The 16294-nt window shown below is 50.0% G+C and overlaps 1 protein-coding gene across 5 annotated transcripts in view; it reads right to left on the bottom strand.

The window, feature by feature from the left end:
* The window catches only part of RREB1 (ras responsive element binding protein 1), a 166815-nt gene that overhangs the window by 103296 nt on the left and 47225 nt on the right, over window positions 1–16294 (bottom strand). The window contains exon 2 of one of the 5 annotated variants that reach the window (XM_070360938.1): window positions 2461–2714. The exons of the other annotated variants lie outside the window; for them this stretch is intronic. The gene's annotated coding sequence lies outside the window, so the exon portion shown is untranslated. The remainder of the gene's footprint in view (window positions 1–2460; window positions 2715–16294) is intronic. 5 annotated transcript variants of the gene reach the window in all.

Raw genomic sequence — 16294 nt, 5'->3', positions numbered from 1 at the left:
CCCCACACCTGGGGCCGGGGTAGGTCCTCGTAGAAGTCTCAGGACCCATCAGGAAAGGCTCTCTGCCCTGGTTTCAGTAAACCAGGGTTAACCTCCACACCAACATGCCAACATTATAAACAAGATCCAGCATTTCAGTGGACAAGCCCCGCAAAGAGGCAAACCAGAACGCAGAGATCTGAGCCTGAACTGTCTCCATCGGGGCCTAAACTGGAAGCAGGTCTGCTGCTGCCCTGGGGTCCTTCACCCTCTCGCGGTGGCTCCTCTGGAGCTGGTTAACTAAGAAGTGAAATGTTAAGCCAGAGTGTGTGAGTCAGCTTTGAAACAAGTCTGCGGCTGTAAAGAAAGCAAGCCCCTCGTTTGTGGACGTCAGTCCGGCGGAGCGATGCAGGGATCTGCCTGCTGCCAGGCTCGTTCCGGACCAGCTGACCAGGCTGGGCTCTCTGCCTCGGGCCAGCAATCAGCAGTGACAGGGCCCCCAGCAGCCACCCGGGGGACAGCCGTGGCCACACTCCCTCCTTGAGGATGTCTCCCAAGCCTTATCAGGTGGCCGGTCGCTCCTCTGCTCCAAACCTTAGGACTGCGTCCCACGGACAGAAGGAAAGCTCCAATTCTGCCCCACCCCGCCACCCCCCAAGGAACCCTCCAACTCCACCACCTTGCAGGTCGTGGTCCTCCACCCCAAGTGACCCCCAGCCTGCCCCTGCCCGTGGGAGCAAGGCTCGGGGGTGACCCTGCCCTGCACCTTTTCATGATGGGGACTCCCCCAAGGCAAGAACCACGGGGCTTCATCACGCCTCAACCCAGTGTTCTACGCGTAGAAGCACTCAAATGTGTTGAGCTCAATCCCAGCGAACTATTAAAGAGTCCAGATCAAGGTTCGCAGTTGCTGGGCTGGGAACTCTCTCCAGGCACCCACCTGTCCCGAAGTCCCATGGGACCGGAGAACATCTTTCAGTGTGCGGCTATGGCCTAATGCTTCCCGGCGGCCTGACACCGCCTGTGTGATCTCAGAAAAAGGTAACTCCCCTAAGCCTCAGTTTCCTGTCTTTAAGAAGAGGAAGATGATAGCTCTGCCCTACCCATGGGGTCACACCAGCAAACACCCCTGGGTCCTGGCCCCAAGCGGGCTCTCCTTCCTTAGTGATCTGCCCTGGCTGGTCACAGGCAAGGGAATCCACTCAGCACTCTGAGAGCCCCCCATCTCTGCTGCAGCTCCCCGCCTGGCCCCCCAAAGCCCACCCCAGCTCACAGCATCCCACCTCCTCCCGCACGATCCCAGCGCCAGCGAGAGAGCACGGTTAAGAAACAAAACAGAACGAGAGAGGCTGCCAGCAGTTCATAAAACCTCACCATATAAAAATCAGTTTTAGGTGACGAAATTATTAACCTTAAGGTATGCGTTCTGTCCAACCTGCAGGGGCCTCCCCACATTTTCCACAGCTCTCTCGGCCAGGTCCCTCGGTCCCTGAGTTCAGGCCTTGAACGTATGAACATATGAAGTCACGCGTATTAAAAAAGGGACCTGTTCTCCCCAGGGGTAGAGGCAGAAAGTGCCTCCACCGTAATTAATCAACCACGAGCGTCTCTGGGGGCCACGACCTGCCCTCACGCCCTGCATCCCTGTGGGTCTTTCCTGGCCAACCTCACCACTGGGAGGAAGTGAAATCTCTGCAGAGGACCCGGAACAGCGGGGTGGGGGCCGGGGGGGGGCGGACAGGGCAAGGGCAGGGGCTACCCAGGTGAGACACCCCTGCTCAAGGCAGCTTCATCTTTGTGAGCAGGTCCTACATCCATGGCAACTTCCAGAAATCTTCATCCACAGGCTCATCAGCTCGCCCTTCAAGCCCGCCTTCACTCCCAGCTGACAAACCAGTGATCCTAACGAGTAAGTAGCTCCCCTGGACTCCCAGGATCCAGCCTCAGTATTCTCGAGGAACAGAAGTGAGTCTAATTCCCTGGATGAGTCTATTGCTCTCCCTGATGAGCTTAAGCACCAAGCAGTAAAACACAGCCTGGGAAGTTTAAACCTTGGTGAACTGCATTCTATTTGCTGAAAATCAAGCTCCCACCTTTGAATGATCATTTAACATCACCCCAGACAGCAGCCCCCATGTCCTGGACTGAAAAAAATCTCTTTGAAAAAAAGGAGAAGAAATAATTCTGTTTAGTATGGCACCAACGTCAAGTTCGTTCTGCCAGACATGCCTCCTCTGCAACCTGATTTTTCTAAAGGGTTAGCTGAGTTCTCTCCAGGACAGAACTTCTCACGTGGCAACCCAGCTTCAAAGCACTCCTGGTGCACGACTGCTTCCACAACTGACCAGAGACACCTCTCAACACCCCTTCCGCCCCGACTCGACACAGCACCCCGACCCTGCTCTCTGGCCTCATCCCACCGCCCGTCCATCCCATCCCCCAGGAAGCCCCGTGCTGTCGTCCCCCAGGGCCTCTACTCACACTCCTCTCAGCCTAGACGTTCGTTTCCCCTTCCCTACGTGCTTCTCCACGTGGCCGGCTGTTCACATCTGAGGACCCCATCACTTCCTCTTTTCCTGACCGCTTCCACTGCCTGTCCCGCGCGGTCTCTGCCGGTTGTGACGCACTGGTGCGTTTCAGGACTGGACCACGTCTTAGGCATCCTCGCCTCCCCGGAGCCTACTGCCTGGGGGAGGTGTCGAGCAGCATTCCGATGCAGGAAGCTGATTCCAACCCTGAGAAAGAGACAGCATGGGATGCTGGTCTTCAACCGAGACTTCTTGCCCTGCTCTTTCACTGGAACTGTCAAACTGCCACCAGCAAAATAGCAACGGTAAGAATCATGGTGGTAGTAAGGGGAAGCTAGGTCGGTTACAGTCAAGCTGGTAACACAGGACACTGAAATTCTCTCTTTGTTACTAAATTTCAAAACAACCCTTCTCCAACAGACCCACCGGAAACAGGAAACAGGTCATGAAGCCCTCATCACAATTTAAGACTTGCTGGTTCCACAACTTGCTCGAGTGGGCCCCCATAAAAGGGCAGGACACCCCCCGCCCCAGTAACATCCCAAGGGAGACAGGGCGTCCTCCACTGCTGTCCCGCAGTCCCTGTAGCTCCTACTGCTTAAGAAGCAGGGGGGAAAAAAACCTCTCCTTGAGGCTATCTCCCTTAAATAAGGACAAACTCAAACATCAGGTTAGCAATTGTTCAGTCGCTCAGTCTTGTCTGGCTCTTTCCATCCCCACGGACTGCAGCACGTCAGGCTCCTCGGTCCATGGGATTCTCCACGCAAGAATACTGGAGTGGGTTGCCATTTCCTTCTCCAGGGGATCTTCCCGACCCAGGGATGGAGCCCTTGTCTCCTGCACTGCAGGTGGCTTCTTTACCGCTGAGCTACCAGAGAAGCCCCAGGTCAGTAATCAGATCAATTGCAACGACCTCCCTGGATCCACAGACCAGTGGCCCCTTAGATCGCTGACTCTGAGGCAAAATGTTGATTTTATAAATTAAATGAAATGGGAATGCCCTGTTATGACAGCAAAGAACGAGGGACCTGTTTGGAGGAACCAGGCTCTCCAGGAACCCTCGTCCCCAGACACTCACGGAGCCGACAGTGTCCCGGCCCTTCCAAAGTGGCCGACACACCATGCTTACTTGGAATCGGTGATCAAGCACTTTCAGCGAGGTTAAACGTGGGTGTCCACAACAAAGAAGCTGAGAGGCAGGCGTGTACCCCACTCCCCACCTCACACAGGACCAGCAGAAGCCCCGAGTGCAGGCCCACCCTCCCCACCCCCCGGAGCATCTGATGGGAACTTGGGGACAGTGAGGCCCCCAGCAGGATAATCAGGGCCTCTCCCCAACTCTCCCGGGCCCCAGATGCTCTGAGACAGCCATTTCCCACTGGCTGATTTGTCAACCAGCAGCATCTCTGCAACCCATGCCCTGGTGCTCAGTGGTAAAGAAACCACCTACTGCAATGCAGGAAGATCCAGGTTTGATCCCTGGATTGGGAAGATCCCCTGGAGAAGGAAATGGCAACCCACTCCAGGGTTCTTGCCTAGAGAATTCCGTGGACAGAGACTGGTGGGCTACAGTCCATGGGGTGCCAAAAAAGCCGGACTTAGCAATTCAACAACGAAGCACCTTTGCAGGCCTCTCTCTCTCTAGCAACCCTTCCCTCCCCCTTGATCTTCCACAGAAGTGATGGCCTAACTCACTTTGTCTAAAAACCACATACAGTCTTTTCACAGGTTGGGTTTTAACCTGCTATTTCCAAGAGCCAGCAGCTCTGTCCCATGCATGTCCCTGGCTTTCCCCTTGCCGTGTACCACACGGCTCTGCACACAGCAGGCTTCTGGGGCATATTCACTTGGGGACAATGTCACGGCATCGCGGGAGAAGTGGAGCACTGGCCGCCAGCATGGGCTCTGGGCTCAGGCTGTTCGACAACGATGAGCTGGCTGTCTCACTGGGTCTCTTCCTCCTCTAAATAAAGGGGATAATGATCCTACCTACATCACAGGGGCCACGAAGGGGTGTGAAGGCGGAATGGGATGACCCACGTCAAGAGTTCAGGAGGACATAACTGGTGTGTGCCTGAAACCTTAGTTCACACAACCGCTTCCCCCACCACGCGAGTGGTTTTCCAGATGAAAAACCCAACAACCATAGAATGGTGAAAAAGTGCGGGAACTTGAGATTTTTGACTTAAGATTGGAGTCATATATGGATTAAGTCTAGCACGGGCAGGAGACAGCCTAAAATACAACATCTGGTTTATCTGATTTAAAGCAAATACAGGTGGGCTTTGACTACTGATGCTTTTTCACCAAGGGCGGACTGCTGACTGTATTTAAATACACTCTCAGTGATTTGTTTATAATATGAATAACCAGGTCAGTTTCTGCTGGATTTCTATGTCTTCTGCCGTCTGTAGATACAGGACACAGCAGGAGCAGTCACTAGACTTCCCAGCCAGCCAAAGGAACCTCCCCAGATTCCATCCGCTGTAAAGGCAGCAAAACCCACCAAGCCATTTTGGTTGTGATCTCTAAGTGCAATAATTTACCACCCCAAGCCCGTCAAGAACCAACACCAGGGATTAAACACACAGCGGTGTAAAGAAAGAAACCACCCAACAGAGAGCAAGAACTGTCACCATTATCCAGCAGTTATGGGCGGGTTATCTGCAAGTGCGCTTATACCTTCGTCACCATGAACTGGCTACTGGACGTACCACCCACCGCAACTCTGGACACGTTACAAGGCCATCCCTGTAAGCTATTTTTGTGACAGATGTATTCGATCTCCAAATCCACGCTTCGGCCTGGGTCATGATGAGGTGAAGGGTTGAGCTGCGTGCAACTGAACCTTAAGATTTAAATTTTCCAAAAGATGCCATAAACTCAGTTTCTCAAGTTCCCTTCCCAGCACACCCTCACCAAGCTGTTTCAGCTGGAAAGAGTGGGAGGGGCAAGGTCTCTGTGGAGCTTTTCCCTTCATCAGCTCATCTTATCAAATGTATGGCTGGGATAAAGTGTGCCATCCATACAAATAAGAGTGAGGTTGCTGATGCGGGAACATCCGTGCTCTTTAAGCAAAAGATGAAAAACCCTGTTCTCCCCAAGTGGGGCAGCGCTCTCTGGGGACCAGCGGTGGGGCGACCTGGGTCAGGATGGATCCCATAGAAAAGAGAAGTGGTGGGGGGCGGGGAGCAGCAGACTGGGGCTCATGGATGGTTTGGATGAGTCATTTCTATGACTTCGGGAGAAGCTTTACTCAAATCCAGCAGCACTGTTCATGCTTTCTTGGGGGCTGTTTGAAGAAAGGAGTCCTAGCTCACACCCAAGAGGATGGCCGTGCAGGCCAAGTGAGGCAGGACCCCCTCCCACCCCCCCATGAAGCAGGAATTCGAGTGCAGGAGGAAGTCAGGAGGGTGGCAGTCAGTCCCCAGGGACTCTCTGGGGGTCAGATTGCACCAGGCAGCGGCCTGTCCTCCAGCTCCTAGCTTTCACCAACTCAGCAGAAAACACACCACTTTCTAGCTCCATTCCAGAAAGATTCTGTTTGCCTTGAGAAGACTTAAAAAAAAAAAAGCTAACTAACGTAGTAAAACTCCATGGACTGCCTCGGAGCAGACAGCAAATCTGCCATCACCGGAGATGGTCAGACACAGGCGGGACCGCGGCTTGGTGGGGACCAGCCCTGGCCAAGGACGGACTCTTCCTTGGGCACCCTTGGGAGACACGCGGCAAATTTGCTTCACTGAAGGGACTTTGTTTCCACACACATCACTGGTCAAGCAAAATACTGATGTCGTTCTAAGGCACTCAGAGCATCAGTGGGGACTAAAAAAGTAAGCAGAAAGTTGGGACAGTCAGGTCAGCAGAAGAGTTCTGACCCTCTTCAGTGGACACCCGGGGCAAGTTTGAGAGTCCTGCCTTGGTCTTACCCGGAGCCTCCGCCCCCGAGCCCCAGGCTCAAGTCAAAGAGATAAAGCATCTTTAAAGCAAACAGAAACTTAAATGTGCTCAAGACTTTAGTCGTATGTCTCATCTGAAAACCATTCGGAAGCTCGGGCTACTGGCAAGAACTCTTCCAACTTCCTTTTGGCCTCAGGAAATTAAAAAGGAGAAAAAGGAAAGAAGAGGAGGGAGAGGAGGGGAGGAGGAAGCCATAGGGAAGAACCTCACTTCTGTCTCTCATTTTTATAGAAGTCCTTTCCGGGAGTCATCCACGCCAGGTACATTAACGTTTTAACCCATGAAAACAGTCCAAGTAGAGAAAATGGTGATAAAGTTCAAACACATCACTTCTTTAAAGAGCAAGGAACGTACCTGGTTCATAAACCTGGCTTTATCCCGCAACCTAATCCCGGAGAGGGGCAGCACCAGCCGCCCGCCAGGGAAGCCAGAGGCCTGGAAATCATGTCGCCCAGCCTCCAGCCCTTTCTCTGGCCTCCAGCTCCACCGAAGCCAGCCTGGCTCCCACCTCCACTTCCAGCCAGTTCGCACTGCCGCTGCTTCTCAAAGCCGCGAACCACTAACCTTCTCGACGGTCTTGCAAACAGAAGGCGGAAGAGCTGCTGCCTTCTGCTCTAGATTATCTTCCACTCTGGCCAGGAGCGGTCTTTAAAAATGCAAATCTCATCATGCCAGTCCTTGGCCTGACACCCTGCAAGGATTCCCAGAGTTCTTCAGGGAAAACTCCAAATACCTGCGAGGGAGGCGCCGCGGCTCCGGCCCCGCCCACCGCACCACGCGGTCCTCAGGCCTGGTGGGCTCCTCTCCGCACTTCGGCCTCCTCGCCAACCTCGGGGCGTCAGCCCCACCGTCTGTGCCCCTGCACGCTCTTTCCTCTCGGCATCCTCCACCCCGCCAGCACATCACACGCCCCTGCCGCACCGAACACGCCGCCCGGACGCAGACCACTCAGTGGTCCAGGGTCTTTCCATGTCTGCGAAGCTAGCCACTGCCTCTTTCTCACACTAGTAATATCCTTGGTGCTTATCACAGCTGTCGTATTGCTGAAGTTCAAATTTGTTGAATAAATAGAGATCTATGAGTTTAAAAAACAAAAAAAAGCGCAGCACTACGAGGTTTGCAAATTCAGGGGTGGAAAGTGCCTGTTTTCCAAAAGGAGGCTGAAGGTAAGTCACTTCAGTCGTGTCCGACTCTGTGCGACCCCAAAGACAGCAGCCCACCAGGCTCCCCCATCCCTGGGATTCTCCAGGCAAGAACACTGGAGTGGGTTGCCATTTCCTTCTCCAATGCATGAAAAGTGAAAAGTGAAAGAGAAGTCGCTCAGTCATGTCCGGCTCTTCGCGACCCCATGGACTGCAGCTTTCCAGGCTCCTCGTTCATGGGATTTTCCAGGCAAGAGTACTGGAGTGGGGTGCCATTGCCTTCTCCGAAAGGAGGCTGAATGGGATACTAAATCCAACTCGATGCAGTATTTTAGGAAAACAGGGTAGTAAAGCTTCATTAGGGGCTTCCCTGGTGGCTCCAATGGGGAAAGAGTTTGCCTGCCTGACCCCAGTTCAATTCCTGGGACGGGAAGATCTGCTGGAGAAGGGATAGGCTACCCACTCCAGTATTCTGACCTGGAGAACTCCATGGACTGTGTAGTCCATTGGGTCATAAATAGTCAGACATGACTGAGTGACTTTCACTCAGCAATGCAGGAGACCCTGGGTTGGGAAGATCCCCTAGAGAAGGGAATGGCTACTCACTCCAGTATTCTTGCCTGGGGAATTCCATGGACAGAGGTAAGCTCTCAAACAACAAACGGTTTTCAGAAACTTTATTTTCATGATTTTAAAAACAAGGGTAACTGAGACTAAGGTGTGCGAGCTGAGCCTCCTTTAAATTATACTTGGTTCAAAATTTTTAAGTGGAACAGTTTGATCCAACGTAGTTTTAACTGACCAAGTTGTGAAAACCTGTTTGAGATGCTCACTAGGCAGTTTTATGTATTACCCTTCCAAACGATTAAAAGCCCTAAAGCCGAAGAGAAAATGGCTTAAAACAAACAAACAAACAAAAAAAACCCCACCTTTTTTCACATGAGAGGAAAATATACAAGCCTCCTTAGAAATAAGATGAAGTTGGGCTAATATATTTGAATGTATCTGCCAGATCTGAGCCTAAACTTTAGTTATCAGGTGAGGACATTAAGGAATACTTAAGGGTAGCAATACTGTACTTTTAATCGACTAGGATTTTATCTTGTATAAAGGATAGTAAAAAAAAAAAAAACTTAATTCCTTATTTGAAAAGGAAACCTATCCACATAGTTACAAATATAAAGGTATAAAAGGATCCATAAAATGCCTCTCTCACCCCATCTTTGCCTTGTCTTCCATATTCCCCTATTTCTGAAGACATATGTACCTCTTCTAGAAGAAAGCTAAGAAAAGATTTTGTGTATTTGCAGTATTTGTGTGTGTGTGTTTTTTAACAATAAGGTCTCAGCGTAAAGGAATTTCCCATAGAACAGTGGAAATGATTCTTTCTGTAAATATGATCTATAATCAACTTCTATCACGTAAGTATGAATGTATATTGTGCGCACACAGACACAAATAAAGCAAGATCTGTACCCTGTAGGTTGCTGGTTTGGCATTTTGTGTTAAATCCAAGCAGTAATGGCAAAAAAGAAAAGTTAAATTATATACAGACCAACACTCCTATTAACTCATACCACTAATGAAACAAAAATCTAACTAAGCAGAGAAAATGGGCCCACACATTGGAGCTCTGAAATGATTCTGGTCTTTGATCTGTGTGCCCATCTCTCCTATTTAATATAAACTTCAAACCAAGAGCCATGAAAAGTGGTTATAATTAGTAAGGGCCCCAGTGTGACAGCTTTTAGAGCAATCAGGCATTAACAACGTTTTCTTTCTCTTTAATTCTGAGTAAATTAAGCTGAGCAAACTTTTATTTTAAGATTTCTGTAATTCAAAACACTTTCCCACCAGTGTGCACTTAGCACCCAATTTCTGGGAGACGGGTTTGCTGGAAAACTTTAGTTTCCTTCTCTTAATCTGTACCAATATTTAGGACTTAGCTTCTCAAATTATAGTGCTCTTTTCCAAAAATAACCTGCACCTCTTCAGAAAAACTCTGTTTTTTGTATTTGAAAATGGATTCAACAATAATTACTAAATAAGCATCAACTACGCAACCCTTGAGGCTTCCCAGATGGCTCAGCGGTAAAGAATCTGCCTGCCAATGCAGGAGATGCGGGTTCAATCCCTGGGTCGGCAAGATCCCCTGGAAAAGGAAATGGCAACCTGCTCCAGTCTTCTTGCCTGGGAAACCCCATGGACAGAGGAGCCCTGGCGGGCTACAGTCTACGGGGTCGAAAAGGAGTCGGACACGACTGAGTGACTAAACGACAACAAACGCAACCCTTGAGCCAGGTACAGAAGATGGAAAAATATGATTTGAAGTCACTGCCTATTCTCCAGATGGGGAAAACATGCCAACAGGTAAATTACAACAGACAGACCGGCCAGATGGGGTAAGGGTTATTCTGATGGAGGACCTGATTCTCCGTGCAAAAGGTGGTATTTAAGATGGGTCTTGAAAGAAGAGTGAGGAAATGTTTGCAAGGAGACGGGGGGGTGGGGACAGAACCAAGTGAGTGATCCACGGAGAAGCAGAAGCTCCTGCTGTGGCTGCCTCGCGGAGCGGGAGTGGGAAGGGCTGGAACCAGGAAGACCGTCTGGGAACCGCCAACGAGGTCCTCGTGTGCCAAGTTGACGAGTTTGGATTTCTTCCTGCAGACAGCAGGGAGCCAAGAGATGTTTTTCGGCCGGCAAACCCCACGCGTGGCTAGTGTCCACCAACGGAGGGTGGACAAAGGTGCCAGGAAATTGACTTGGGAGGTGTTTGTGACCCGAGGAGAGCCTCAGTCAGGACAACGGGGCAGCTGACCCTGGAGTCGGACAGCACAGGGGTGTCCAGGGGGGACAGGTGTCTGGCTGGGGTGGGAGAGACCCGAGTCAGGGACTGGCCTGGAAGGCTGGGCGGATGGTGAGTTTCAGTTCACCTTCCAGAAGTGGGGGGAGGAACTCTTCTCTCTACAAGTTCCCTCTGATGCACCTGCAGACGACCCTCCACCTGGCAAAAGCTGTCAGTGGAGACAGGCAGGGGCAGTGGCCAGTTTATGGGGTGTGGAGGGGGCGGCGGGGCACCAGATGCAAGGCTCTTACCACCCCAGGAGCCGCGTGGTAAAGGTGGCTTCCGGGCAGGTCATTGCCACCATCGGCCCAGAGGGACGTGAACGGAGGGACCCTGACAGCCTGTTGGCAGGACGAGGATGTAAAGAAAGCTGCCTGCAGAATGTGCAACGCTTCTCTTAAGTAAGTGCCAGCCCAGATGGTTTTGGGGGCAACCGTCACTTCCCACCACAGGCCGCCCCGCCCTTTCAGGAATCGTTCCCCCCTCTCTTCCTGCCTTCTTATTGCTCCAAAGCTTCCCCTGACCCCTGCCTCCGAGCTGAGAGGTGGGGAAGACCAGGACACAGGTCAGGTAAGTGGCACCTGTGGCTACAGATGGCTCCCGCCACTCTCCTTGGAAGTGTCTGGTCTGGGAAAACACAATTCAGTGTTTGTATACCACATTTCTTCTTCCTTCAAACCAACCTCCTTTTGGGGTCTTTGAGGCCCCGGAGCCCCCAAAACATAAAACTCACTATCGTCTCTTCCCCGCTTCGATCCATCCCCAGCCCTCCCTGGGGTCAGCCAGGTGCCCACTCGAGGGGAGACGTGTGGACAGAAGCCCCGGTCCCCCCAACACTGCACTTTAACAAGGGTGGAATGTTATGTAAGAATTTTGCAAAAACTTAGGAAAACCTAAATAAGCAAGACTACAAGGGTGAAAACATGAACTGTCAAGCAAGTAGGGGCTTGTTCAAACACTGAGGAAAAAAGCAGTGGTGCGGGGGGGCGGGGTGTAGTGCCCTCCACACAACTTAGAACGCGAGGGAGAAGGGCGGATGACAGCACGGGAGTCAGTTTCCCAAATGAGCGAAGAAGTTCCACCTATCAGAGCAGCTTCCCAGCACCCACGAATCTGGTTTGTTTTAGAAGCAGAAAAGTTCTGGAACTTTTATTGACTAAAGGGGTTTTTAATATACAGAACGCCACTGAAATATCCTGCCCAACCCCCAATCTCCTGTGAAATCTTGGACTTGCCAACACGGCACCTCATAGTCCTGGAAGGAGACCTTACTCGCTCCATGAAATTCCAGATCCCCAAATATGCCACATGCAGCACAGCGAGAACACCAGGCTGCTTGCACACGTGACGCGGGCCTACTGACTTTTGGGGCTACTGACCTTTGTGACCCCACGGACTGTGGCCCACCAGGTTCCTCTGTCTATGGGATCTTCCAGGCAAAAATACTGGAGTGGTTGCCTTTTGCTTCTCTCGGGGATCTTCTTGACCCGGGGATCGAACCCCTGTCTCCTGCAGTGCAGATGGATTCCACCTACTGACTTTTGGAGCTGGATGAGCCTTTGTTTCAGGGATTCCCAGTGCATTGTGGGAAGAACAGCAGCATCCTTGGCCTGGACTCACTGAAGGCTGGTGCATCCCCTCCCCCAGCAAGGCAATCAGTCTCCAGACGTTGCCAGGCACCCCCTGGGCCAGTGGGGGGAGGGGGCGGCGGGGGGGGGGTGGTGGTGTGGGGGGGAACCACCAAGCTGAGAGTCACTGCTCTAAAGAGTGCACCCAAAGCTTACCACCTGCCTGTCCCTTAAAATTCATCCCTGAGTGAAGGCTCAGCAGGGAAAGAATCCATCTGCACTGCAGGAGACACGGGTTCGCTTCCCGGGTCAGGAAGATCCCCGAGCGAAGCAAAAGGCAACCACTCCAGTATTCTTGCCTGGAAGATCCCATGGACAGAGGAACCTGGCTGGCTACAGTCCATGGGGTCACAAAGGTCAGACACTACTGAGCGACTAAGCACACAAGTAAACTTCACGAAGAATAATGTGCTGGCCTGTTTGTCTCTGGGCACTGGAAGCAAACATAAACTCTGCCTGAGTACTGGAGTTGTGCACAATTCTGGAAAGGAAATCCAGAGTGGATACCCACAAAGCTTCCTGAGCTCAAAATACACCACTTTCTTCCATATATAGATTCTGACTTTCTGAAACATTTATTTTATCCTTACAATGATCTCACGAGGTAGAAAAAAAAAATGTCTATAATCATGTTCATCAAGAAAAACGCTGCCAAAGGCTAAAAAGGTTTCTTTTTAAATTGCCTTACATCTTCGCATTCAACCACAGAATTATTGTCAAAGGATCTGGTCTCATTGAAAAAGCACACACACACAGATAAACAGGCCCTGTATATTTGATGCTCTGTCTTCTGAGGCCAAGCTGACTTGAAAAAGCAGGTGTTGTTTGGAGTGAGGCTGGAGCTGGGAGTTCTGGGTCCTGGGCTTGATTTATTACCAGCCACAGGGTGGAGGCTGGCACAGCTGGAAAATGGGTTAATATACCCACCCAACCCTCACACTGTGCCGCTCCCGCTCTGAGGATAAAATTCAAATCTTTGTTCAAGGCCTCCACAAAAGCAGGGTGAAGTTCACTTTGTCCAGGGTCCGCCCTAACGAAAAATGAAATGTCCCAAGTAATGAAACCACTAACAGCCTCCAACACTCTTAGGACCGTCTTACCCGGCAGCTTCTGAAAGAGGGGGGAGAAGAGATGAGATACCAAACCAGCCAGGGAAAAAACAAATAGAGCCATTTAAAAGCTTTATCTAATTACCCCCACTGAGGCTTTTTCTCCGCCCGTCTGGCCGGCTGACAAAGAATGTGGGGCTTTTGCCTGGGCTTTCTCACCCCCATCAGGACCACCCGCCCTCGGCGAGTCTGAAAGGCCTCAGGTGAATCCCGCCGGACCGCCAGTACCCAGACTCGGGGACTTCACAGAGGCTTTCAAATTCTATTTAGCACTGCTTGCTTGAATCACACTGAACAAACAGTCTCCACCCTCTCCCACTTCTTTTGTCTAAGCACCTATTCACTGGCAGCCACCTTTATTGATGGGCAGACTGGCTCACCTGTACCCAGAGTACCATCCGAAACAAGATGCAGCAGTCGCCGCAAGGGGCAGCTCCCTGCGCCCTCCTCTGGGGCGTCCCTCCCCTCCCCACCCCCGCCCCCAGTCTCCACCAACCACTGCCAGCTACTCTCAGCTGCCCTTCCTGCAGCACCCGGGGAAGGTGAGGAGGGAAACGGAGACCAGCACAGCAGGTGACTCCGTCCCAGAGGACAGCTAACAGAAAAGGAAAAAGCCCATCGCCCTCCCGCCCCATCTTCTTCAGTCTTCCACTTCGGTCATCAAGACAACCCCACAGATGGTTTTCCTCTCTGTATTCCGCCTTCCTTGGGCGCAGGGGAAATTAAAAATAAGTGATGCATTTCAGAAGGCACAGTGTATGCCTCCCTCTTGTTTCAGAGGGTACACCTTTTCCCTCTGGTTTATAGGTAGGCCCCCCAGGGTGCGGAGATCACAGGCTGACCCCTGCTTTTTGAAGAGAGCCATGGCTATTTCTACTCAGAATCCACTTTGTAAGTCTAAAAGACAGAAAGAAAACTCACTAACCTTGCCCCTCCCAAGAAAACCCATCTAATTTCTTCATTGTATTTGGATATAAAAAACATTACTCAACTTTGCCTGTTTGGCAGGTCAGATGCACACAAGTAACCTTGAGACAGGGAAATTTCTGAGCTGCAGTGAGCTTGCTTTTCAGCCAAGAGATGGTTACCAACCACGGCTTTGGTTAGACTATAATCCTTTTTCTTCTTACTGAAAAACTCCAAAATCCTTCAAGTGTTGCTTCTGAATACTTGGTCCCAAAGATACTCTACATCTAATGGAATTATTTCCAAAAAGGGGCTGAAATAAACTGAGATGGGGAGGTGGAGTGAAAAGGAGGCGCTCTATCAAAACTTAATCTAATAGCAGAAAAGGGGAAGACCACTGTCCTGGGTCAGGAGGGGCTCTACTGCCTGTGTCCTGCTGATTGTCTATTGCATTTCTAGCTTCCAAACGCAAACCTGTTTAGTAAAGGGCAAAATAAGACATCACTTCACAGATGAGGTATGTTTTCCAAACTAAGCCATCTGTTATTAATAAATGAAATAAGGTGATGTTACACACACCTTTCCCAGGGAAGCGAGGATTTAATCTGAACACACAGGTTAACAGACAAGACGTTCACCCAGACAAGCTGCCATCTGACACCAGGTCTGGTCAGAGCATGAACTTCAATAAGAAGACACTTACAAAAGAGAGATTATTTAAATACGATAACAAAAACAAAACAAACTTAACATCCTACTTTCCTAGGCCAAGGGACATGAAGGATTCAGAAATTAATTAAATCTAGTTAAATAATGTAAAACAGGGGAGGACTCCCTTTCAAAAATGCTTCAGTTAATTTTAGCATCCTTCTGTTTAGCTGCTTAGCAACCCTTATCCTATGACCTTTTAAGCACCACCTACTTTTCAGAAGGATAATGAATAGAAACATCAAAAGGATTCACTTCTGACTACTTCGAGTGAGACTTTTAATCAATTTTCTGCAGGAGTTAAATTTATATTAATTATGCCATACAAAACCCCCCAAAGGGTAGACTTTTCTCTTAATTTCATTAACTGGGAAATGTCCTTCACTGAAGGTAATAAATGGTAACAACTAAGCATAACACAACCAGCAAAGATTTCCAAACTGATTTTAGGAAGTGGACTAGTACAGCAGTGCAAAATTGGGTAAAAATGCAAACCACATAATGGCGACTGCATAGGGCCCTGCACACAGCAAAGAGTCCATCAGCAACTGCTACAGGACGATGCAGACTGGCTCAGGAGCCTTATTTTCCTCCTTCAACATTCTGCCCCTATGCTGGATACAGAATGAGAGCTCGGGAGCCTGCCTGAAGGAGTCTAAAATAAAAGACCCTTCCATCAAAGGGTCATTTGTGAGATGATGCAAACAGTTAGGAATGGATGCCCCACCTGTGCCAGCTGAGTCAGACCCATCTTCCCATCACACAACAAACGCTTGTCTGCCATAAGGGCCCAGGCTCTGAATTTCTGATGAGAAGCAAAGTGATATCCAGAAAAACCCCAGAGAATGATATGCCATGTAACAGAAAAGGTCAGCAGCATTTTCTTAAGAGTATCACGTAACCAGCAAATCCTCTTTAAAAACAAAACATCCTAAAATGCAACCTGTTTGGCAGTATTTTTAGGAATAATAAAACAGTGCAAGTTCATTAACAACCTAAAATGAAGCACAAGGTAAACAAGGAACAAATCAAAGGGCTCTCCCTTTCTTTTGTAAAGGGGGTGGGTGGGAAGGAAGGTGTTTTTTCACACATTTCAAAGTTGATAAAAGCCATTCAAATGTTTAATTCATCAGTGTAACCAAAGCCCAAAACACATCAAAGCAAGATCCATGAGAGGATACCCAGAAGTTTCCTCCGAAGGGCAAAGGTAAAAGTTGGGGGGGGGGGGAATAACTAAAATTAGTGACTCACCTTTGCATATATTACTTGAAGAATAATTTGTGTGATTGTGTGACTCTTGAAGGAAGAAAAGAACTACACGTTTAAAAAAAGAAAGCCAGAGGAAAAAAAGTGTCAGCCAAGGCTTCATTCAGCCTCTAACAAGACTTCCGGGTTACATTAGGACTTAGAACCATACCTGCCTACTCCAAAAGGCACCAACCCTAGAGGATGCTTTTAAGGGCCGTGGGGAAAAACAAAACAAAAACCA

Source organism: Bos mutus, chromosome 23 (genome assembly GCF_027580195.1).
Source record: "Bos mutus isolate GX-2022 chromosome 23, NWIPB_WYAK_1.1, whole genome shotgun sequence".
NCBI lineage: Eukaryota > Metazoa > Chordata > Mammalia > Artiodactyla > Bovidae > Bos > Bos mutus.
The sequence above is the reverse complement of the archived record's forward strand: the minus strand, read 5'-3'. Positions and strand labels throughout refer to the sequence as shown.